The following is a 23,489-nucleotide window of genomic DNA, read 5'->3' on the forward strand; positions in this document are numbered from 1 at the left end:
ACTTGGCTGGGTCGAAGTCCGCCCGCGTTTCAAGTCTGCTCCCGGGCTAGCTTGAAACTGACTTCGTGCGGTATTCCAACATGGCAGCGGCCCGAACGAATGTCGCGCGGAGGTTAGCTGCTTTCGAGTTTGCTTGCCACGCCATGGATACAGCATTTCTAGAGGCGCATTCCTTGCCAAGAATTCCGCGACCCGCCCTACGTGACCGAGGGAATCCGATGGAGCTGTACGACGACCAACAATTCCTCGGTCGCCACAGATTCACGAAGAACGCCGTGCGACAGCTTCTCGCTATGTTGCCTATCCGGGAAAGCGGAGACAACAGACGACAGCCTGTGCCTCCCATGCTGCAGTTGCTGATGGCTCTGAGGTTTTACGGTGCTGGCACGTTTCAAACAGTCACCGGGGATCTGTTGCGCATTCCTCAGTCAACAGTGTGCCGTGCAGTTGGAAAGATGACTCTGCTCATCGCGAAGCACCTGCGCCCGATGCTGGTGCGCTTCCCGCAGTCGGCCAGACTTCCCAAAGTGATGCGGGATTTTTATGAAGTGGCTGAATTTCCTGGCGTAACCGGATGCGTTGACTGCACACACGTGCGCATTAAAAGCCCCGGCGGTGACGACGCGGAGGTCTTCCGTAACCGCAAGGGCTTTTTCTCCGTCAGCGTGCAGGTAAGCAATGAAAATTGAAACACTCTGAACAGTTTAGCTCGCCTGTATTTCGCGTACTGCATGTGCTGTGCTTTTCTTTCTTTTTTATTATTCTTGCGGGACGTACATTCATAGCTCGCTTGTATCGAGCGCTGGCGGAGTATATTAATGCAGCTAATATGTAGGGGCTCGGAGCTTGTACCTTCGTCGCATGTTTTGCTGCGCTCGAGGTCCGTCATTTTATTTTAAACCCAGTGATTGTATTAGAATCTACCTTCGTTTCCTATGATGTGTATGACTAGAACATAGTAACACTTAATTTTCTTTCTTTTTTTTCGTTTTCTGCGTGCCCATTAATGCGAGTTTCGCCGGGGTTCTTAAAGAAGGACTACTGTCTGCGGTTTGTGATCGAAAGACTTTATCGACAGTGATTGTGTGCAACAACATGCATCCGTACGACACGGGTAGTTTATCCCGAACTCATGAAGTAAATGCGCCTTAATATTGATGAATGATATGTTGCTGCTTTGATGCAGGCTGTCGCCGGACCACACTTGCAATTTTTTCACATCGTTGCCAGCTGGCCAGGTTCGGTGCACGATAGCCGAATTTTTGACAATTTCCGCTTGCGGGTGCTCTACGAGGAGAGCAGGGTGCCTGGAGTGTTGCTGGGAGATGCGGGGTATGCATGTCAGCCATTCTTGCTGACACCGCTCTCAGATCCTGGCCCAGCACACACACCACAAGGAAGGTAATTTAACATGTCGGTGACGTTGCATGACGGAAACATGGACCACGTTATTGAGGTGTGGCATCGAATCGTAGTGCTTGTGGGATAACGTGCAATAAACCTTTATACAAACAGGTACCAGAAAGCCCACATAAGGACACGCAACATTGTTGAAAGGGCGTTCGGCGTCTGGAAGCGCCGCTTTCCTTGCATGGATATGGGGCTGCAGCATAAGGAGGCAAACATCGTCCTCATTATAACAGCCTGTGCAGCACTGCACAACTTGGGTTGTCTGCTGAAGGAGCCGCAGCCTCCTGTTCACAGAGTTCCCGCAAGCCCCTCCAGCACGACAACGGCAAATCGAACACTGCATTGCCACCAGTTGATCGCCTCACTGACAACTTTTCAGAAATGCAAGCACGGCAGCTACTTATCCAGAAGAGCTTCACTTAGGTAAAGACTGCAGATTTCTCCACAGTGTGCCATACATCTGAGCTCAAGCATAAATGCGAAGTGCACCTAGGTGTACGACTACCGATATCCTATAATGTTTTAGAACGTGTTTTATTTTCTCCGAAGTTTGGGAGGCTGATGAATCACAAACCAGTTGCACCTCACAGAGCTGCTTTTCCTTTAAAATGATCAAGTTCAAGCTGCTGCATTTGTTATTACGTTCGCTTTGATTAAATTCTTCGAGAATGCTGTATTGATCTTCCAGAAAGTGAATGCTATTGAGGAAATATTTGCTGCCGCCATTCTCTGTTGCTGCTGTGGCTACCGAAGCTGCACCACATTTTCCCTGATCTTTACTGTTCCAAAACATGCTGCCTGATCACCGTGTCTATCAGTGGTCCAATTGATTGCTTGACAGGCATGCAAAAGCTTCTCAGGACTGCTACACCCGGCCATGCACTTTTGAACAATGGACGCATCCAAACGTACTGTTGCGTGGTTTCAGCACATCACATTTTTGCTGACAGATTCTTTTATTTTTCATGTGTCTCAGTACACAGCAGCCTGCGGAGCTGTTCGTTTTTAATTTCTTTTTCTATTTGAAGAATCTCTATGGCCAGCTTTTGTTTCTCCAGCTCATTTTTTTGCTTCATAACCTCAAGCTCTTCTACTTGTTTTTCAAATGCCCTCTTTTCTGCTCGTTCTTGCAGAAAGGCGGCGTGGTTCTCCTGAAGCAGCCGCACACGGACAGCATGCTCCTCCCTCAGGAGCTCTGAACGGACGTCGTTTTCAGCGTTCAACGTCTTTTCCAAAAGGGCCAACCGCCCCCTTGGAGTCCTGCAGACGTCCCCAGTGGCAGTTGCTGCAGCAAAACTGCAGCTAACAGCAGCTCCAAAAGCACTGGAGCTGTCGGTGTGGCCTGCTGCAGGAGCGTTTTGCTCGGTGTTGGGCTGCACGATCGAAGAGGAGGTGTTGTCCTCATTTCCTTCAGTACCTGCTGGTGGCTGTGACTGCTCAGCAAGGCTCGCGGCATCCCACTGATCATCTGTAATAAACAAATGTGGTGCAACGTTAATTAGGGAGCACTATATGACGCAGGCAATGAAGTCCATCACTGCATGCAGAGAAGAGTTATACATTTCTGGGAACTACATATTGAAAATGTTCACAGCTGGAAAATTTATAAAGTTGAGAGTGCTTAAAACATGAAAAAACAATCACCAATTAGATGAGAATATCAGAGCATGTGCACTTAAAATGGTAATGATTCCTAGGATTCCCAACTGGTTTCCGAGGAGCCCTAGGGCTGTGAACACATGTGCCGATGTAGCAGTGATTCCTCACCTTCACAATTTCTTCCATAATTTCAGAAAGCTGGGTAACCATTCCAAAGCTAACTTCTTTGCTCCATGCAAACAAAGTAATTTGTGTCGTTTACGATATAGTGTTGATTGTATGAGTAGGTGTAATTAAAAAGGCAGAGTGGAGTTTGCCAGTTGTATCTACAATGCGGTTTACAAGGCTTCGATTTCATATCGTAAGCTGTATATAGATAAGATGGGCCACTGCCTTAACGATCGCGTTCGTGAGTATGCAAATCGGGTGAAAAATAATCGTGATGGCTGGCTGGTGATTAACTCTACAAGCTGTTGATTCAAGACTTCATTTGACGCATGTACTGTTGTCTGTAAGGATCGCAAACTGTTGAAACCTTAAATTATGGAAGCCAATGTGATTTTAGGTCTTGGCCGAAACTGTGTGAACTCCGTCATTGCTTCTGACTAATAAAGAGAATGACTTCCTAAAAAGGTGATTTGCGCTGTCACGTGATGTCGCCTAAATGTACATGAACGGTTGTTTTTTTAAATAAAGGTTGTTTGAAGTTAGCGATCTGTCTTTTCTTGTATCCTTCTGACGATCTTGAACTGTACATCATTCTTTACCGCTCACTACCACCTCACAAGAGCTTTGCCCATGCCTTCTGCTACGAAACAACTTCAAGCCAAATGCACGCATGTCGGTTGAAAAAACAAACATGTGCAATGTGCTACCCAGTACAGAAACAGCTTGAGGTAGGTCACCCTTCTGACATCCCACCAATGCAGTCATTCTATAGTTTCATAGTCACACAACTGTATCTACAGTGCCTCTTTACAGTAGTGTTTCCTGTCACCTTGGGGTTAAGTGCCCGCTCAAAATGCAGCGTACATCGCTCTATGTCTACGTAGAAATCACATTCCGCAGCAAAGAAAATCCCTTTCTTATGACCCAAGTGCATTTCACATGCAAAGCACCCTACCTTGAAAGTCAAAGTCCAGCTCATTTGGCCCATCGACCATTCGTTGGAGTAGCCTCACCACAGGTAGACTTTCGACGGGAGGCTGGTATTGGGTCCCATCTGAATCGAAAGGGTTATCTACACTGTAAAAAATTTCCGTAATTTTACGGTCAAACCTGCCGTAAAAATTACGTAGACCGTTCAGTTTCATGAAAAACGGCGGAATTCTACGTCAAAAAACGGACGTGAGCTCTGTTTTTGAAATACGGAGAACCGTCCGTAATTTCATGTGGAGGGCAACTGAGCATGTTAAGAGCGAAAAATCACAACGCAACGAATATAAAGAAAAGACACGGCCCACGTTTACCAGCTGATACATAATATCACCATAGGTAACGCTGCTTGAACATTATTCGTAGGCGATAGTAAGTACGCACACACAAACGGAAGAGGTTTCAGTGGTGGCGCTGCTTACCACCCTTCATCGCTTCTACACGACGGGTTGCATTTCTCCGCCGCAACAGTACAGAGTGGACAGTGGCTGGAAATGGCGGTGTGTTGTGGTGGTAGACCTGTTGCATTTGGGATTTCACTGAGAGAATAAGAAGGAATCGACGATGGACTGCTACGCAAGTAAGTGATTTAAGTGTCCTTTTTGTTGTTGGTGCACGTCGCGCGTGCGAAATGCACCGCGGTGGCCGCTGACGGGCTCAACTGTGTTGTGTGAGCATGCCCTGTCAATGCCCTGTAACGACATTCCCTCTTGGCCGTAAGGATTGATAAAGCCGCGGCATTGCGAGTCTGTGATAAATGGTGTAGCGTGTGTTGTGCTGATTTCATATAGAGTACATTGAGACGCGTAGGCAACATCAGCGACGATGTCGTCTGTAGCAGTTCGTTATCGGCTGTATGGGGCAGTTGGTTTACTGACGTTGGCATTCCAGTTTTGCAATGTGTTGTGATGTGTTCTTGGCATTCCAAAATAAAGTGAAGTTACTGTTCTCCTTAGCAATCTCTCACGGCGCGTTGTAACACTATGTTAGCCGTATTCGGCGACGCATTGCATCACAGCGGAATTCTATTTTTCCTTAAGCTTAGGACGCAGTGTGCTTGGCGTGCATAATCGCTGTGTTCATATCCGTAATTGAAAGACTGCTTCTGGAATTGAAAGTCTGCTTGTGTATGAAGACCTCATGGAGCATGTTGCATGCGATGCCCCTACATCACAGTGAATGGACGGTGTAGCGTGCTTGCTGCCGTAACCTCGTGCGGTCTGCAGTGTTAGGTAACACTGGTGTAACACGGTGCCTTGGAACACTTTGGGATCGAGCCCGAGCAATCGTGCGCGATCGCACTTGAAAGTGTCCGCGTGATACCCATTAAGGATCGCTGGAGAAGAAATTGAATATTTTGCTAGCTGGTAATCGGCATCAGATGTTTCGCGAATTTTTGTTTTTGTTTTGTTTTTACTTCATACAGCTACCAGGCTGACTATCAACGTTCTGACGCAATACGTTAGCATTTAACGTAATCTGGGAGTGGATTGCCACGTAAATTTTGCCCATCTGCGGCCGTAATTGTAAAGCAAGTGCATGTGATAAGTAATTTTTAACGTAACCTTGACACAGAATAGCGGTGCCCAAAAGTGTGTAATGGACATCCAAAGTTACAAATGTTCCAAACTGGTATAAAAAAAACCAAAAGATGTGTCAACACTGATGTTAAAGGCTGGTTCTAATACTGACTGTCTCTAATTGCGTAGACTAATTTTCAGCATATAGGCATCAATACAATAATTATTCTAAAATACATGTTGTGAGTTATGTAGAGCAAAATGTCTGCTGTTTTGCCGAATAGAAGGTGCTTCATGAAGTCCTTTCTTTAAATGAGTTGAACGATACAATTGAAGACACCAAACGATACCACAGCAATCGGTAATTCGGTGACAAGCTTATGTGCAAGAGTATTTGTATATGAAAATGTTTTTGCTTTACTGTGGACGACCGGTCTGAAAATACCTGATATTATTTGCTTCAATTGCAGCTATTGCACCAGTGAAGGATGTCTGTGTGCCGGTTTGTGCACAATTTCTCAGCCAGCGGGCCTGAGAAACTGTGCCACAGCAGTCTGTGTAGTGGTGCTCTTTGTTCTGGTAAGCTGTGCCATTCTATTGTATATCTGTCTTGCATATGCAGTCTTATTAGACAGTGATTGCAAATGTTGGTGGAATGACGAGGCCTATGCAAGTAGAGTAATTTTTGCAGGTGCATTCAAAGGTTAATTGATAATTTGTTTTCCTGTGGCAACAAATTGGTTCAGTATGAGCACGTCAACTTGAAAGGGATATTGTTTCATACCTGACTTGGTTGCACATATGAGTGGTGTTTAAAAAACACTTATAGTGCCAGAGTTCAAGACTTGAGGCAACAGATAAAACACGCACCAATAAAATAACTGTTTGTCTAGTGTTGGCTTAATGAGTATGCAACAACACTGCACACTGATCGTTAGCACTGTCATGGCTCCATGGTAACTAAGATTAGCCACGAATAAGCTCACTGTGAGCTAGTGTTGAGGTAACTATAACAGGTGAGTATGCGATGATGTAATTAAGTGCAACATTGGAAGGCAACGTAACAATGTACAATTATAGCCTGAGCTCGCAGCTACGTTGCGTGGTCAGGCGACCAAAAGATATGAAAATTTAAAAGGGAACGAACAGTGCTACTGCCAGTACGAAGTGACAGCGTTGTACACAGCAACGTATTCCCTTTGTCCTGTCTGTAGCCCTGTTCGGTTCCCTTCTAAACATGCACCAACAAGCAGCCCGATTCAGACCGCTCTGGCAGGTTGATCTGAATATTTCAATTTGCCAAGCAGGTTAAGTGATGACACGCTAGCATAGTGGGAGCTATTCTGAAAGTTATGTCTGCTATGAAAATGTGTCATGAAGATACTTCACTACTAAAAATTTGGTGTACAACTGCACAAAGCGGCATCAATACCTATGTTGCTCCCCCATGTTGTGTCAAGGGTCTGTGCATGTTTTGTAAGATAATCCTTGAGTCGTCGGCCGGTTTGTCCTACATGATTGTGGCTGCAGGACAGTGGGATATTGTAAACAGCACCAACCGTAGTACCTATGAACTCCAGCACATACTTTTTGATGTAAACTTCACGTGTTGCCCTGGTCCGGTTAGCATTTTGTACGTGCCCAGATTGCTTGGCACTGAAAGTAAAAAGGTAGTTTCAACTCTCCGAGTAATTTGCTTGAATTGATGGTTGCCTTTGCGTACAAATTGCATAGCAGTCATAGGTCTTGGCTTTCTCGAAGTTGTCTGACCTGAGACATCAGCTACATTCAACTCCATTAAATGCTTCTTGGCAATGCATGCTAAAAGGCAGTGCGAACGCACTGTTGAAAGCAAACGTACTTGGTTACGGAGGCTCCCCTCCACGTCGGGGTGGTACGAAGTGTTAAATGTGCTCTCCGGTGTTCCTGCAGCAACAACATGCTTCAGTGTTCAGGTGCACCAATAGAAAAGGTAGAAACACCTTTGAGTGCAGGGAATAGCTCCAGCTCGATGCTCACCACAGAAAATCTTCAGGCCCAGATAGTGGAGCTTGCCTTTTAGTAGTAGTTTTGTTTACTTGAACATGCGTGGCACTTTGTAGGAAACATTAAAAAGTTGCTCAACCACTTTAATTGCGACTTTTCATTGCCCAGAACACTGTCAGCTAGACGTAAAACACTAGCTGCTGTAAGAACCAGCGTAGTAAAGGTATTCTGCTTCATTGGAAACTTTCTACCCTATATGACGTGAAGTCAGCCTACTAAATGGGTTGAGTGATTTGTTTTCTGTCTTCTCTGCAGTGCTAGATGAGCTCATGGAAGGGGGAAAACTACATTTCAATGGATGAAGTGCCAACAGAGACAGCACAGTCAGAAAGAACAAAGACAGGACAAGGTGCTACTTGCAACTGTTTATTGAGGTCAAAAGCACTGAATATATAGCCATGGGGAGAGGGAGAAGAAAAAAAAATAAGCACTGATTATGTGAATGCGCATGTGCAAAAATATGGAAGATGTATATGAAGGGAATCATAAGATTAACCAAAATCAAAAATTTATCTAAAAACATGCGTTCATATCTGTACATAGTCGGAGACGGGGTGTCGACACAGGCGTCCCCTCTTTTCTTAGTCTGGTTGGCCTCCAAAAGTTCACGTGCCACAGTGTCATTGCTTTTAAACATGATTGTTGTATCAGGAAGCCTTGCTTCACGTACTTGCTTATTCTCATTCTCACATGCCTTGCAATGAAGCAGCAAGTTTGAGCCATAACCATTTTTGAGTGAAAGCTTGTGCTCCTGCAGGCGTTTATTAATACATTGGCCAGTTTGTCCGCTTTACTCCTTCCCACACTTCAGCGGTATGCAGTATACGACCCCTTCTCCGTACTTCACAAAAGGGTTTGTGTGTTTATTAGAACACTCTACTTTCTTAGTCATCATATCCAATCAGACGGCACAAAGTAGCAAGTTTTTGGGGCTCGGAAGAAACCAAAGGAATTTTGTATTTCACGATGACATGTGTAACATTATGCGCTGCTTTGTGAGAATACGATATCACCACTGCTTTAGCTTTCTTTTCCAATGTTTGACCTTCTTCACTGCTTCAGTTTCTTTCTTTATGCACCTTCTTCAACAACGCCTCCGAAACTTTGCTCAAAACCAAACAAGGAAAGCCAGCTTTCTTCAGCTTCAAAATCTGTTCGTCAAAGGTTTTGTGTGCCTTATGACAGCACAATTCTTTAAGGGTAAATTCAAGGCACATAGTGGCAAGCGCACGTTTAACAGTCTTGGAGTGCATAGACTTATACTGCAACAATTAATTGCAGGGTCGGTATACCGACCTCGTGCACGCAAGGTAGTTCTGCCGTATCCAGTGGCGATACCGTATTCTCACGAAGTGGCGCGTAATCTTAAACACGTCGCCGCAATATATAAAATTCCTGTGGTTTTTGCTGCGCCCCGAAAGCTTGCTACTTTGTGCCGCCTGATTGGATCTCATGACTCTAAATGTAGAGTGTTCTATGAAACATACAAATCCTTTTGTGAACTGTGAAGAAGCGGTCGTATACTGTGGAAGTGTGGGAAAGAGTATATCGGGCAAACTGGCCGATGTATTAGTGAACACCTGTGGGAGCACAAGCTTTCGCTGAAAAATAGTTATGGCTCAAACTTTACACTTCATTGCAAGGCCTGCAAGAATGAGAATAAGCAAGTATGTGAAGCAAGGCTTCATGATACAACGATCGTGCTTAAAAGCAAATACACTGTGGCACATGAACTGTTGGAGGCCAACCAGGTTAAGAATAGAGGGGATGCCTGTGTCAGCGTGCCTGTGTCTGAATATTTACACAAGTGAATGCATGTTTTCAGAGAAGTTTTAGATTTTGGCTAATCTTATGATTCCCTTCATCTTCTGTGTTCTCGCGCGTGTGCCTTCACACAAGCAATGCTTCTGTTTTTTTCTTCCCCTTCTCCCCATGGCTACATATTCAGCTGCTTTTGACCTCAATAAACAGTTGCAAGTAGCGCCTTGTCCTGTCTTTGTTCTTTCTTACTTTGTTGTCTCTGCTGGCGCTTCATCTTCTGAAAGCTCTGCACCAAGTAGCCCCACAACGTGTTCTACTGGAAAACTACCACTAGACAATGATCTCCCATTTCTTGACCTCATTGTTTTCTTTGGTGAGTGTCATGTGCACTGCATCTATGCCCCATCTTTTAAGGAGGGAATTCTGCCTTTCGCATCAGCGCACTGTTCGGCTGTGAAGCTCTGTCACAGAAGCACGAAATAGCATCCTCAACAAGTCGAGGAGAACTTCTATACCCAGGTCTAACATTGGCCTACAGTGGTGTGACCACTTTTAGATCACATTCAGAAGGTCAGCCATAGTCTCAAAAAGACTGTTGGGAGAGCTAGAACATTTATTTGTCACGTCAAGCAATCTGGGTTCAAAAAGGTGAATCAGACCAGGCCTTGACGCAAAGTGTAGCAAGAGGCACATGCAGCAGTTCAAGTGTGTGGTTGTTTACAACATCCCGCTGTCCTGCAGCTGCAACTAGGCAGGACAAATAGGCCTAATATTTATTTGAGTGAGTGTGCGTGCTTGCGTGTGTGTGTGTGTGTGTGTGTGTGTGTGTGTGTGTGTGTGTGTGTGTGTGTGTGTGTGTGTGTGTGTGTGTGTGTGTGTGTGTGTGTGTGTGCGCGCGCGCGCGCGCGCGCGCGCAATTAACCAAAAGTCTTGGCCTGCGCTCGTGTTGTTTGGCCTTCTCCCGTCTGTTCGTGTTGTCCCCAAGTAATCAGTCGGTGTCACATTCTTATAGAATTTGCAGTTATGAGACTCATGCTTTGGAACACGATCAGAAGCTACCAAATGAATGACATAATCCATCTACATGGGTTGGTGTAGATAAATGTGTCTGTGCAGTAGGGGTAGGGCATCATATGTGCTTGTTTAGCACTTATGCACTTTTGTTTCCAGAGCTTGTGACACAGTGATTCAAACTATGTCTGTGAAAACAGTGCTGCACGTTGCAAGGAAATGTTACAACACTTGTAGGTGAAGCTCGGTGTTGTGAGAGGTTATAGAAACTTGCTTTCAACTTGCTTTTTACAAGTTTCTGGAGCATTTTTTAAAGATGCTTCCTTAACTCCCGCGTGCATCGTGTTCATGACTCGCTATGAAACTGTCAACAAGTATGTCCTTTACGCCATCCGTTTCTAAAGATTACATGAATGTAATTAACCCTTTGAGGGTCGATCTTTTTCACCATCGTCGACCGCCCAGGTTCGATTTTTTTATTTCAGATTCGAATTCTTAGGGACTTATTTCGAAAAAAATTGACCATAATTTTTCTAGGGTGTCCGTAAAGCAAGAAAAAAATTATTTTGTGTTGGTACATATGTACTCTGTATTCATGAATAACAATAATAAAAAAGGAAATAAACCTATAAGAGTAAGAAATTTGATACGTTGTTATAGTTCAAAGCTTTGAAAATGTGCACACGAGAATACCTTGCAAGACTCAAATGTTCCTGCTCTTACACTAATATGTACTATTATGAGCAATATGAAAAGGAACGAAGGAACGCGTAGAAAACACCCTCAGACCCAGCTGTATGGGTGATACGCAGCGGCCACCATCGGAAACAAAGTGGAAAGGGGGACGCTGTTCTAACAGATGTTCGCACTCCCGCCATGTGTCTGCAAAGTGTGGAATTTCGCATCGCCAGAACACTGTTCGATATTGCGTCACTGGTAACCTTTTGCGTTGAATCGTTACAAAAGATAGCACTGTTCCAGACTTCGATATTGATTTATGGTAAATCTTCTAAACCGGGAAAATATGGTCTTTAAGGGCGAGTTCCAAGTTAGTTTATTGGCACTTGCCGAATATTAAAAAAATATTGAAGCAAATGAAATAAGGCAATAGCGTTATCGCAGCTTATCCTCGTCCTTTGTTTTGTTCGTTGGTGGCCTAATAATGCGTCATGCCACCGTCGACTTGAACGATGGCCTCCATTCTTTGAGGCAAAGACGCGTAGAGAGCCTCGATGAATGCGGTATCATGCTGAAGGCGCTTCCACTCATGTTCTATTGCTTCCCATAGTTGGTCGGAGTTCGCCAATTGTAGTGAGCTCTTCGAAAGGTTCACTTTCATACGGCCCCAAACGTGCTCTATAATGTTCATGTCGGCACCCTTCGCGCACCACTGAAGTTGCATTACCCCTCGCTCTTCCAAAAGGCGCGCCACGTCCTTCGATGTGTGAACGGGAGACAAGTCCTGCTGGAAAAAATAACACCCATCTGGGTGTGGCCTGTTCAACACATAAGGGATCATCTGGTGCTCGAGCAGAGTGCAATACGCAGCACTGGTGAACCTCCCATCAATTCTCGCCAGTGGGCCTAGGCCTGCGTGGGAAATCGCCCCCCAGATGTTCACAGACACGCGTCCACTGGTGGCCACCTCCTGGATATTCTGCAGACTAAAGCGTGTGTTTGTGGTCCACCACACTCTCTTTCGTTGGTCCCAGCGGCTCGAGAACGTGGACTCATCAGAGAAAACTACATACTTCTACCCACTCTCGCTCCAGCTGCGGTGTTCAGTAGCGAACCTTAGACGAGCCGCTTTGTTGGTTGCGGTGAGCAGAGGTTCCTGTGCAACGATACGACTTCGCAGTCCTGCTTCTCTAAGCCTTCATCGTACCATGCTGTCGCTAAAGTTGTTCAAGCCAAGAGCGCCTCGAACGTCCTTTGCACTTTGAAATGGTTTGTCGCTGACGGCAGCCACGATGCAAAGGTCTTGGTCGTTCGTTGTCGATCGAGGTCGTGTGCGGTGCGGCGCATCGTTTATGCGTCCTTCGTCTCGGTAAGCCTGGATAATCCGGTTGACCGTTTTCAATGGGCGGCTTGTCACGACAGCAATATTGCGCTGTGTATAACCTCTTTTAGACATTTCTATAATGGCTGAAACCATTGCCCTTGCGCAGGATTACCCAATCAAGACGTACATTACCGTTGAGACAATGCGTATGCATCTCAGGCATTATGCTAGGACCCCTTCCCACCACTTGGCAAGCCTCACTGCTGCAAGGCCCTGCTCGACATTTAGCGGCATTGTCAGTGCACATCGTGCGTCGTTTACTTCAGGGTACGCACCTGCGGCCAAGCCAGCGTTTCCTCTGTGCTGTTTGAGCCGTCCACAAGTGCATCTAATGATTTCAGGACTACAGAAGAAGACAGATCTACCGGCCCCTGCTCTAAAACAGCTGAGCTTACTTCTGCATGAAAAGTACAGAAACCACGTCCACATCTATACCTCTACTATACGTCGTATATCTATACGTCGTGCAGTTCCGGTGGTGCCGTGCTGGTACCAACGCGAGGAATGACACTGCGCTTCAAGACATCGCATGTCACGACCTCAACGGCAGCAGAACTAACGGCCCTGCGTCGAGCACTGGAATTCATTGAATCTGAAAGAGCTAGAAAAAGGGCTGTGTTCTGTGATTCCAAACCGGCATTACAGTGCACGCAGTCAGTTCTTCGACACGGATGCCATGACCAACTGACATACGAAATCGCGAAACTTTACCATGATGTCCAACAAAAAGGTCACAAGGTCATTTTTCAATGGGTACCTGGCCATTGTGGAATCAGTGGCAATGATTCCGCCGATAACGCTGCTCGTACAGCACATCATGAAGAGCAGAGCGTTCCGATTCCGCTTTCGAGGACAGACGCCGCTAGGCAGCTTCAACACTTGGCACGCAGTCTCACACTGACCGAGTGGAACTCGCCAAACTTACGACTTACACGACTGCATCGACTAAACCCCTCCCTGCAACTCCGGCCTCCACTCGGACTTCCTCGACGTGAAGCTACGCTTCTCTGTCGCCTTTGGTTAGGAGTTGCGTTCACAAAGGCATACTCTACATTGATTGGAGTGACTGACAGTGGAGCATGCGAGGTCTGTGGCACGGAAGAAAACATCGACCACCTGCTGTGCCGCTGTCCACGATACACCCCTGAGAGACAAGAACTTGCCAAAGCTTTTCAAAAACTGGACAATCGGCCGCTTTCTGTGCAGGTGCTGCTGGAACACCGCCCCCATCGCCCGTCGGCCGAAAAAGCGGTGAAGGCACTTTTGTGCTTCTTAAGGACGACGGGCTTGTGCGACCATTTGTGACTCTAATTGCAATTTCTGTAAGGCCACACACATCAGCGAACTCACTGCAATTTCCTTCTTTCCTTCCCTCCACTCTCTCCCTGTTATCTTTGTTTTCCCCCTTTCCCGTTCCCCCGGTGTAGGGTAGCCAACCGGACGTGATTCTGGTTAACCTCCCTACCTTCTTCTTATCTCTTTCCCCCCCCTCTATTATGTCTTCCCGTTCTTTAAAAGGCACTTGAGGCATCTTGAGGTTACAAATTCAGAGTTGACTGCTCTGCGTGGGCCACTGCAGTGTGCGACGTGAATTTTTCTGAACGCACTTCGTGCAAGAAAGTCGCACGAGAGGCAGCTTGTCAATGTTCTTTTTAAAAAAATTTTCTGTATTCTATTCCTCTGTCGTCATTGGTTCGAGCGTCGCCACTGTTCGAGGTGCCACTGACAACTGAGTGCGTCTATTCAAATAAAGAATCGGTTTGAAATACAGCGCAAACTCTTTCTCAGAGTACTATCAAGCGGTTGCACGAAGAAAAAAAGAGAATGAAAGAAAAGAAAGAGAATCGGTGTAAGTCACTGGCGACGATCTCACCGTCTTATCGGCTGTCGGACGATCCATGACGTAAGCTGCTCCTTTGTAGAAATGCCAGCGTGGTGGGAGTGCCAACATTTAGTGGAAGAGCGCTCTCCTTTCCCCCTTCGTTTTTCACAGCGCCATCCGCGTATCGCTCCGAGTCTGTTTGCCACACGTTCCTGTGTTCCCTTTCATATTGCTTATGATAGTACATCCATAGCATAATCGAACTGTGTAGGTGCACGCACTCAAGAAAACTGTGCGGGTGTGTGCCCATCAAAAAAGCAAAACGTGTACAAACTTCCGCTAATCTTCATCTTATCGCCAGCCAGATGCAATTAGTTTTCGCGAATCTCAAAAAAAAAAAGAAAAGGAGCAACAGAAGCGCATGCACGGCAGCATCCTTCCTATGCGCATCCCTGCGAGCACTAAATTAGCGCGAAACAAGCAGTAGCCTTCTGAGCGATTAGTAACGAGATAGCCATCAGTTTTGCAAGCGCAAGAAGCCAAAACCGCCCGCGAAAACAAAACCCAAACCGTCACCCGCCCACGCGCACGCCAATGCGCAAGTGGTAGTACATAGACGCGCAGGAGCAAACTAGCGCTAAAACAAACCATGCAACAAAAACTGAGAGAGTGAGGCGTGCAAGAGAAATTCCCTGTATTTCCACATAGTGGCTGCACATGACAGAAAAGAAAAGGTTAGGAAATTGTCACGCTTTTTAAACCTACAGACAGCGCCGTAAATATACGCCATCGACCATTTTTGTACTTCGCGGTGCGGTATATTTACGTCATTGACCCTAGAAGGGTTAAGGAGTCATGCTCCTTGAAACAATTTCCCGTAACAGCATTGCAAAATACCAGCTGAGGGTCTAGCATCTCTTACATATGCTGTTTTGCACATCATACTTTAATAAAACTGCATTTAGTAGCTGCACAGCACAGGCCCCATTTTGTTTTATCACACTTCTTTGTCTTTTCTCCCCCTGCCCCAGGTCTTATTTCAACAACTGTTATCTGCAGGCCGTCATAAAATTGCTTCAGCATTGTTGACAGATTCCAATATTTTTTTCGAACCATTCTCTCATGTGAACCAAAAAAAATTAACTTGATTAGCCTGACATGAAGATCAATTCGAAATAATTTATTTATTGTACTTGCTTGGTAGCACTGAACTATTTCTTTAATCAATATAATGCTTACTATTCACCTTTGTATTGCTGGGTACCGGTAAAGATATGGTTAGTTATTCACCAGAAAGGATCCCGAATTTTCCACCTTCTTAGTGTAGGTTAGACACTCACTTGTTGCACTTCACAAAGAGCAACTTGTGATTGCTAGGAAATAAAAGTTTACTGAGAATTTTCATGCATCCAATTTGATTCTGTGTACTAGCATGTTTGTATTAGCATGTATTTCATAGAGTTGAGGCTCCATAAATGTACATTCTGTCATTCAATGTCTGTGACATGGGTAAGCAGGTTGACCATATCTAATTAGAACTTCCTATGTTCTGGGGCACTTGTTTGCAACTTAAATTATGTGGTTTGGTGCTGTCAGTGTAAGCCTAAGGTCATTTTTTGTTCTCCCAGGAAGGACGCAAGCATTGCTGAGAAGCCATTTGACCTGCCGCCACACTAATATTGTATTTGGTAAGGTCTATTACAGATCTTATTTCGTGTAGTACGTGCTATAATTGTGTACAATGTGTTCAAAACTTCAGTAAGTGGGCTGTTCGACAACAGGTGTTTACAAATTAATAATTATAAAAGATGTTCAAGGTCATTAGTGATACAATTGCTGCTCACTGCTGAATTTTTTTCCAAATTAGATGATGAGCCATCCAGCAAGTGCGGCACTCCTGGCTAATTATACAATATTTCAAATACGGTCAATTTTTTATCACAAGTGTACAGCAGCCGGGGACAACTATTCACAGCGACAATTTCATAATATTTACTTACATGCAAAAGTGAGTCAAAGGTCAGGTGTACTTATGAAGTTTTATGAAACAAGTTCATCATCATATTGCTTACTTCATTCGAAAGTTTGCCGCGGAATTCTCACTTCTATGAACAGATCAACAGTTGCCGAACGATGGTCGTCTCTATAGCCAATGTTTGGGCAAGAGGCTTGTCTTCAGAGCACTAACTAGGGGCTTCTTTGCCATGCAGCTTGAGCTGACCAGTATGAAGAGATTACATAGGATAGGAACACAAAGCATTAATGGGCCTCTTCGATTATCAGTCCTTGACAGTCCTGGACTGCTTAGCACTGCTGTCCTGCAATCGATTTTCTCAATCAGCTTCGGACGCCCCATCCACCAGTCCGAGAGCAGCCAGTATCGCATTCGTTTTACCAGAAGTCACAGACTCTGCGGACTCTCAGAGCTGTCAGCAGATATTTGTTCTGACATATGCAAGTAGCTAGCAGACGGCGGCTGTCTTAAAAAGATGCACGCGGGCTTGACGCCATGTTTTAAAAGAGGCTGTGTGTTTATGTGTACTTTGCGCGTTCCAGACAGCAAATATCATGCACTCGGCTATCGTTTCCGTTAAATCAATGCTTCGTGTGCCATAATGCGAGGTTTTCATGAGTGGTCTAATTGCTGCAACCTTAGTCCTTGTGTTTTTTAAGACAAAGCACAGTGATCAGGCGCAAATGCTTGCTTTTCTTGATGTGTTTCGTGAAATCTGTCATGCTCATTGCTATATGCAAAGTAAACAGGTAGATTTCGCTTTTCAGATGAGTGGAACTGGTGGACGAGGAAACGTATCATATTGCATGTAGATATTTAATGCTGGTAGCTGGCATGGCATACAGGGTGTTTCACGTAACTTGAGCCAAACATTAAAAATACGCAAATGCCACGTAACTGGACAGAACCAAGGTAATGTTGTTTGCCCTCGCTTCGAGATACTCATGTTTTTTTTTCATTTTGCCAGATTAAATAATTAGTATTCGGTAATTAATCAAATTCTCAAATATTATGATTAATACATGCTACATAAAAGTGTTTTTCCTAGCGTGAAAAAGCCTGCAAATACACACTAAATTGTTGCGTGATTGTTCATTCGCAGCACTTTGCGTGTATTTGCGAGCTTCTTTCTCGAAAAAACACTTCTACGCAGCATGTCTCGAACACAAAGCTGTATGGGGAGCTTTTCATGTTGCTCTACAATTTTCTCATGGACACTTCTAATCTAGTTATAATATTTGAAAAGTTGATTAATTAACGAAGTTGAAATATTTATTTTGGTGGAATGAAAAAATATCCGAGTATCTCCAAGTGACGGCAAACAACATTACCTTGGTTCTGTCGAGCTCAGTCGCACTTGCATATTTTTATTGTTTGGCTCAAGTTACGTGGGACAACCTGTATAATCAGAGCTTCACCGATTGCTGTTGTCATGTGTACCGATCCCTTCTGTTACCCAAATTCGAAATTTTGCTTTTGGATGTGCAGGATTAGTAGACAGTGTAGACGCACTTTGTCCTAGACACACATCCGGCCTTTAGTAGACGGTTTCACGAGCTTTGAGGATATCGGCCTGTGCTTTGTGGGTGAACAGTGATCTGGCACAACCGTGCTTTTGCTTATTTTTGTGTGGCAATGACGCTTAAATTTTACAGGAAATGAATGAGCTGGCTTAAATACAGCGGTTAAGGGGCCCGAAGAGCGAGAGCACGATGTAAACTGAGCTTTGTTAACATGTTCAATGTGCTCAGGCTGCGATTCCATTATGCAAGCTTTATGGTTGTGCCGGCGACATGGCCTCTGAGACTGCATTATTTTGATGACCACGCTACTGAATTTGCTGGGTAGGGCGCTATCTACAAGTAGCTAAAAGCATGAGGTCACGGGATTGAATCCCGTCCACGGTGGCCGCATAATAATGGGGGAAATATGAAAACACCCATGTACTTAGATCTAGGTGCACGTTAACAAACCCCAGGTGGTCGAAATTTCCAGAGTTCTCCACTACAACTTGCCTCGTAATCAGAAAGTGGATTTGGCACGTAAAAGCCCATAATTTAAGTAGCTAATAGCGGACAACAGCAGCCAGGAGAGCGACCTCCAATCACGGTGCTTTCAAACAAAACCTCGGACAGTCCTAGGCAGCGGGATCACATGACTGTGATGCGCCCTTCTGTCAATGCTAGCCAGACCAGAAGCCGCAGGTGCTTTGCGGACAGTCTGGGACTGCATAATCGAAGGGGCGCAGTGCTCTCACATACATTATGTCCACTGTGGGATGAAGGCCTTTCCTAGTAATCTGTAAATATATATGGCTTGCGCCAACTGACTCCATCCTATGCTTGCATATTTACAAGTTTCTTCATGGTGCCTAGTTCTCTACCGTCCTCAACAGCGGCTTTTTTTAATTTATCATGCATATCATTTTTTTGTCGTTCTGTTGCTTGTTGAGCAAACCTTCATTCTCAAGCTCCATTTTTATCATGCCAGGTTTCAGTCTCTTAGGTTAGTTTTATCACAATGCAATGATGGTACTTTTAAGACTAATGGTAAGCTATAGACGGTGACTCAGTAATGTGTGACTTAAGTCTTCTAAACAATTTATAGTCTTTAAATTTTCTTCTACTGATCTAGGACTCCTGTAACTAACTGCCTTAAGTAACATACTTCATTGCCTTCTTGCCCTAGAAAATATAACTGGTGCCTTCTTGCAGGCCTTTAAAGTGGCAACATGTGTACTGCAGACAGTAGGGCATGTTCAGATAAATTCAACTAAACATGCCTGGCGATCACTTTTAATTTTGATTTAAAAGTTTATTTTGCTGCCCGAGCCTGGCGTCAATGAAATTAACCTTAGTTTTCCAAGAAAAAAAAAGGTGTCTCTGCAAAAAACAATATAGAATAAACTGTTTAGTTAGAAGCATTTTTCCTGGATTTCACCGAATCTGCATTTTGGATAGATCCGAAGGAAATAGTGTTGTCGCTGCGGGTTTAAAAATATTTTGTACCAGACTGCAGGCCAATAGCAATAATTTCAACTAATTACCACAGAGTATCCCCACTACGGTATAAAGAAGAAAAAGTTTGGAACGAAACATTGCACAAATGATACCAGTTTTTTTTCTTTGCATTTACTAACAGCACGGAATTTGGCCATCCTGTTGCCATGAGTCGCAGAAATTCGAGCAAATAGCTCTGTCCTCATTGGCTCTCAAAATCTACGGGAAGTGCTCATGTTCAGGCATGTTAATGAATTACTCTACTTTAAAATTTTTTAGGAGAGGCTTGATTCATTTTAGAAATTTCCCGAATTAAGCGCATTTGCAAGAAGCAATGCAATCTAGAAAAATATGTTGCATTATTTGTTTCGTTATGGGATTGCAAGTCAAGAAACGAACAGAATAAACAGTACTGCCTGCCGGAGCCATGTATGGGGTCCAGGCATAATTGCACGCTTCTTTACAAAAAGGGCAAATTTTTTGGTGAACACAGTGCAATATTATAACTTTTTATGAAGATGGGAAGGGTATGTTGATGCATTCACGACCGTAACTTTCAATTTTCACTGCTTGAGTAAAAAGAATATTACACATTGATACTTCTTCCGGGACACAACAAACCATATCCGAAAGGGGCTGACAGCTGTTGTGACACAGTTGTGGTGCAAGCATGGTTTTTTTGTATTGTCGCTATTCTACCAGCCTGTCAGCTGGACAATATCTTTGGCTTGCTTGTTCTGCGTCGGAAGTAAACAACATGCATGGTTTGCGCTTGTTTCAAGAGTGCTTCATTGTTTTGGGAAACAGTCTGCAAATCCAAGTTTTGGAAATCTGCAAGGTTATTTAATGAAGCAGTGAAAGTTGAAAACTATGGTCTGCAGTATGTGGCCATGGCAGCTCTACCTAAATATGGGAGATGTAATCTCCGAATGTCATAATGTGCACGTGACATCTTTGGCTGTTCCAAGCAAACCATCAATTGACTTGGGTCCTTTCTATCTGAAGCTTTTTATGCTATAAGGCTACGAATGAATATATACCAACATGGCTGAGTCTGAACCATTTCTTTTGACAAGAGCACTTGTAGTGACAGTTGTGAATACGAAATCATTGTTCATCTGAGTAACAGTAGTGATGATGATGGTAAATAATTGAACAGCCTTAATTGATTGGTGTTTCTTACTTTTCAGGCAAAGCCGAAGGCCTCTGCAAGCAGCCAGTCATTCCAAGTCTCAACCAATCCTTCCTCTAGTCAGCCAATTTCTAGTGTCTATGCGGAAAGGACTTGCGCAAAACTGGACACGGGACACTAAAAAGGCGACAAGGACTGGTGTAAACTTCCAACCGGTGTTCATTACAAAAAGGTATGTATATGTACTCTTGCACACTTGATCATAATCTGTTACAATCGTGCAAGTCAACATGGTCATCACAAATAAACAAGCGCACCAAGGCCTAAGGCGGCTTCCCGCATACAGACCCCAGATATTCAGATTCTTTAACAGTCAGTGCTATAGGGATGGCTTGTTAACGCTGTTGCATTCTGCAATAGCCACTGCCTCAATGATGAGTCTAGTGTTTTCTTTCACACTGCTTACTATTATTTCTGTTTTTTCAAACAGTCGATGATATTTGCATTGGGAGCAATGGACTCCAAGGAAACCTCCTTTCCCGTTTTGTACTTTCCGATTATGTTCCTGTAGTCTCAAGTTTAGGGAACTTCCCATTTGTCCCACGTAACGCTGCCTGCAGGAAGGAGGTATGCTATACACTATTCCTCTTGAGCATTTGATGAAACCCTTTCTGTGCACAATGTTGCATGATTTTGATTGTCTGCTGACAGGGCTGGTTTTGGCGCATAACTTGGATAGCTTGCGCGGCGCGGAAGAAATGACCAAGACTGCAGTCCTTTGGCCTATTTTCTTTAGTTACACCTATGTGATACTGTTCGCAGGAATCTAGCAGTCATCCCATACATTACGCTATCTTGCATAAATTAAAGAAAATAGGCCAAAGGGCAGGAGTTTCGGTCGTTTTTCCCGCACCCATCAAGTTATCTCAGTTATGTGCCAAAACCAGCCCTGTCAGCAGACAATCAATTTCATGCAACATTGCTCACAGAAAAGGTTTTGTTGAAATGCTCACGGGGAGTAGTGAATAGCACACCTCTTTTCTGTGGGCAGCGTTACGTGGGACAAACGGGAAGGTGCCTAAATATGAGACTACAGGAACATAATACAAAAGTACAAAAGGGAGAGAGGGTTTCCTTGGAATACACAACTCCCAATGCAAATGTCATGCACTCTGAAAAAACAAGTAATAGCAAGCAACGCACAAGAAAGCACTAGGCCCATCATTGAGGGGGCAGATATCGCATAAGGCAACTGCGTTAGCAAACCATCCCTAGCGTTGACATTAAAGAATTTGCATACCTGGGGTCTGTATGTGTGAGGCCGCCTAAGGCCTTGGGGCGGCCTTAGTGCGCTCTTGTAACTGATTATGATCAAGTGCACAAGAGTATATATACATGCCTTTTCGTAATAAACACCAATTGGAAGTTCGCACCTGTTCTTGTCACCTTTTTAGTGTCCTGCGTTCACTCTTGCGATGGTCACTTCAGCATGGAATACCAACTAGCCCGGTCTCATACACTGCTTTTTTCAGTAAAGCAGAATAAACACAGGTTTTTTCAGATTCAAGTGGCTTGTTGTTTCTCGAACACAAATCTGTATGTATGCTGTGTACATGTTGGGTGTAGAACCCAAGTGCAACATGACAACACTGACACGAAGAATAAGCGGTGTAGAAAACAATTACACTAGGAGGAAACATGCAAACACAGCACGTTCTGTCTGGTGTATTTCCTGTGTGCTGTGATTTCTGCCCCATTTCCAGCTATATCTTAAATGATGTTGCAAGTTATCCACGTTCTAATGTACGACTTGGGTGGTTCATTGCCCAAAATCACTTATTTCAATGAACGAAACAATTTGGCTCAAGAACACGAGCATTCAAGTCCCCGTTTCTTCATTACCAAAGTACGGTCATGTACTATAATCACAAGTACGGGGCTCAATTTACAGCATTTCCGTTTTACGGAACTCACCGTTTTTCTTATTTGCAAAATACGGTCGATTCTGTTATCACAACTACGGAGCTCACCGTTTTCCATTTAACGGAAAAAATTTTACGGCCTGTCCGTTCTACGGAAACACCGTTTTCCATTTAACGGAAATAATTTTACGGCCTGTCCGTTTTACGGAAACACCGTTTTCCATTTAACGGAAATAATTTTTACGGCCTGTCCGTTTTACGGAAACACCGTTTTTCATTTGACGGAAAAGTGTCCGGCAACGTTTTACCTACAACTTTGAGCGTAAACTGAAGAAATTTTTTTACAGTGTACCCGCGTTGCTATGTGGTCAGCAATCGATCCCACCAACTGGTGGATGGCGGCCATGGTCGAAGGTGCCGGTCCACCTCCTAACGAGAAATAAAGTAGTTTCAGCACAAAATAAACGCACTCTTCAATAGCTGCTTCAATAAATAATTGTACTCCACCACTTTTTATCTTTGAAGTGTAAACTGGTTTACCGGAACCAGAATAATAACGAAGGAATACGCAGAACACGCCTGCCCGACCTCATATGCGCTGCTTTAGTGAAAGTCCGGCTCAAAGATCTCTAGCAGCCCAACAAAGCTGATTCTTGAGCTAGTAGGTACGGTTTGCTCATAATGGCATCCTTTAGCGCAATTCAAAACGACAGCGCCGTGACAGAGACACAGGACAGCGCTAACTTTAAACTGACCTTTATTGAAACACAGAGGCAGATATATAGCGAAGCAGGTATGGAAAGATGCAAAAGATACAAATCTTTCATACCTGCTTCGCTATATATCTGTCTCTGTGTTTCAATAAAGGTCACCTGAAAGTTAGCGTTGTCCTGTGTCTCTGTCACGGCACTGTCTTTTTGAATTGTGCTATAAAGTCTTTGCATATCTAGCAGTCCCTTTGGCGCAAGAAACTACTCGAGGACTGTTTTAACGTGTAAGGCAGGTTACATGTGCTTGCAATTTTCGTGATAAGACA

At 44.3% G+C, this 23,489-nt stretch overlaps 1 long non-coding RNA gene and 1 pseudogene across 1 annotated transcript; one reads left to right on the forward strand and one right to left on the reverse strand.

Moving 5' to 3' along the window:
- The first annotated feature begins 344 nt into the window (after positions 1 to 344).
- On the forward strand, positions 345 to 1,833 carry LOC135914134 (putative nuclease HARBI1; annotated as a pseudogene).
- Positions 1,834 to 2,043: 210 nt separating this feature from the next.
- LOC139051855 (uncharacterized) lies at positions 2,044 to 22,897 on the reverse strand. Its single transcript, XR_011509583.1, has 3 exons — positions 22,806 to 22,897; positions 4,133 to 4,231; positions 2,044 to 2,878 (listed from the first exon to the last, which is right to left on the reverse strand). It is a non-coding gene; the product is annotated as an uncharacterized lncRNA (long non-coding RNA).
- Between the last annotated feature and the right edge of the window lie 592 nt (positions 22,898 to 23,489).

This window comes from Dermacentor albipictus, unplaced genomic scaffold (assembly GCF_038994185.2).
Source record: "Dermacentor albipictus isolate Rhodes 1998 colony unplaced genomic scaffold, USDA_Dalb.pri_finalv2 scaffold_15, whole genome shotgun sequence".
Taxonomy (NCBI): domain Eukaryota; kingdom Metazoa; phylum Arthropoda; class Arachnida; order Ixodida; family Ixodidae; genus Dermacentor; species Dermacentor albipictus.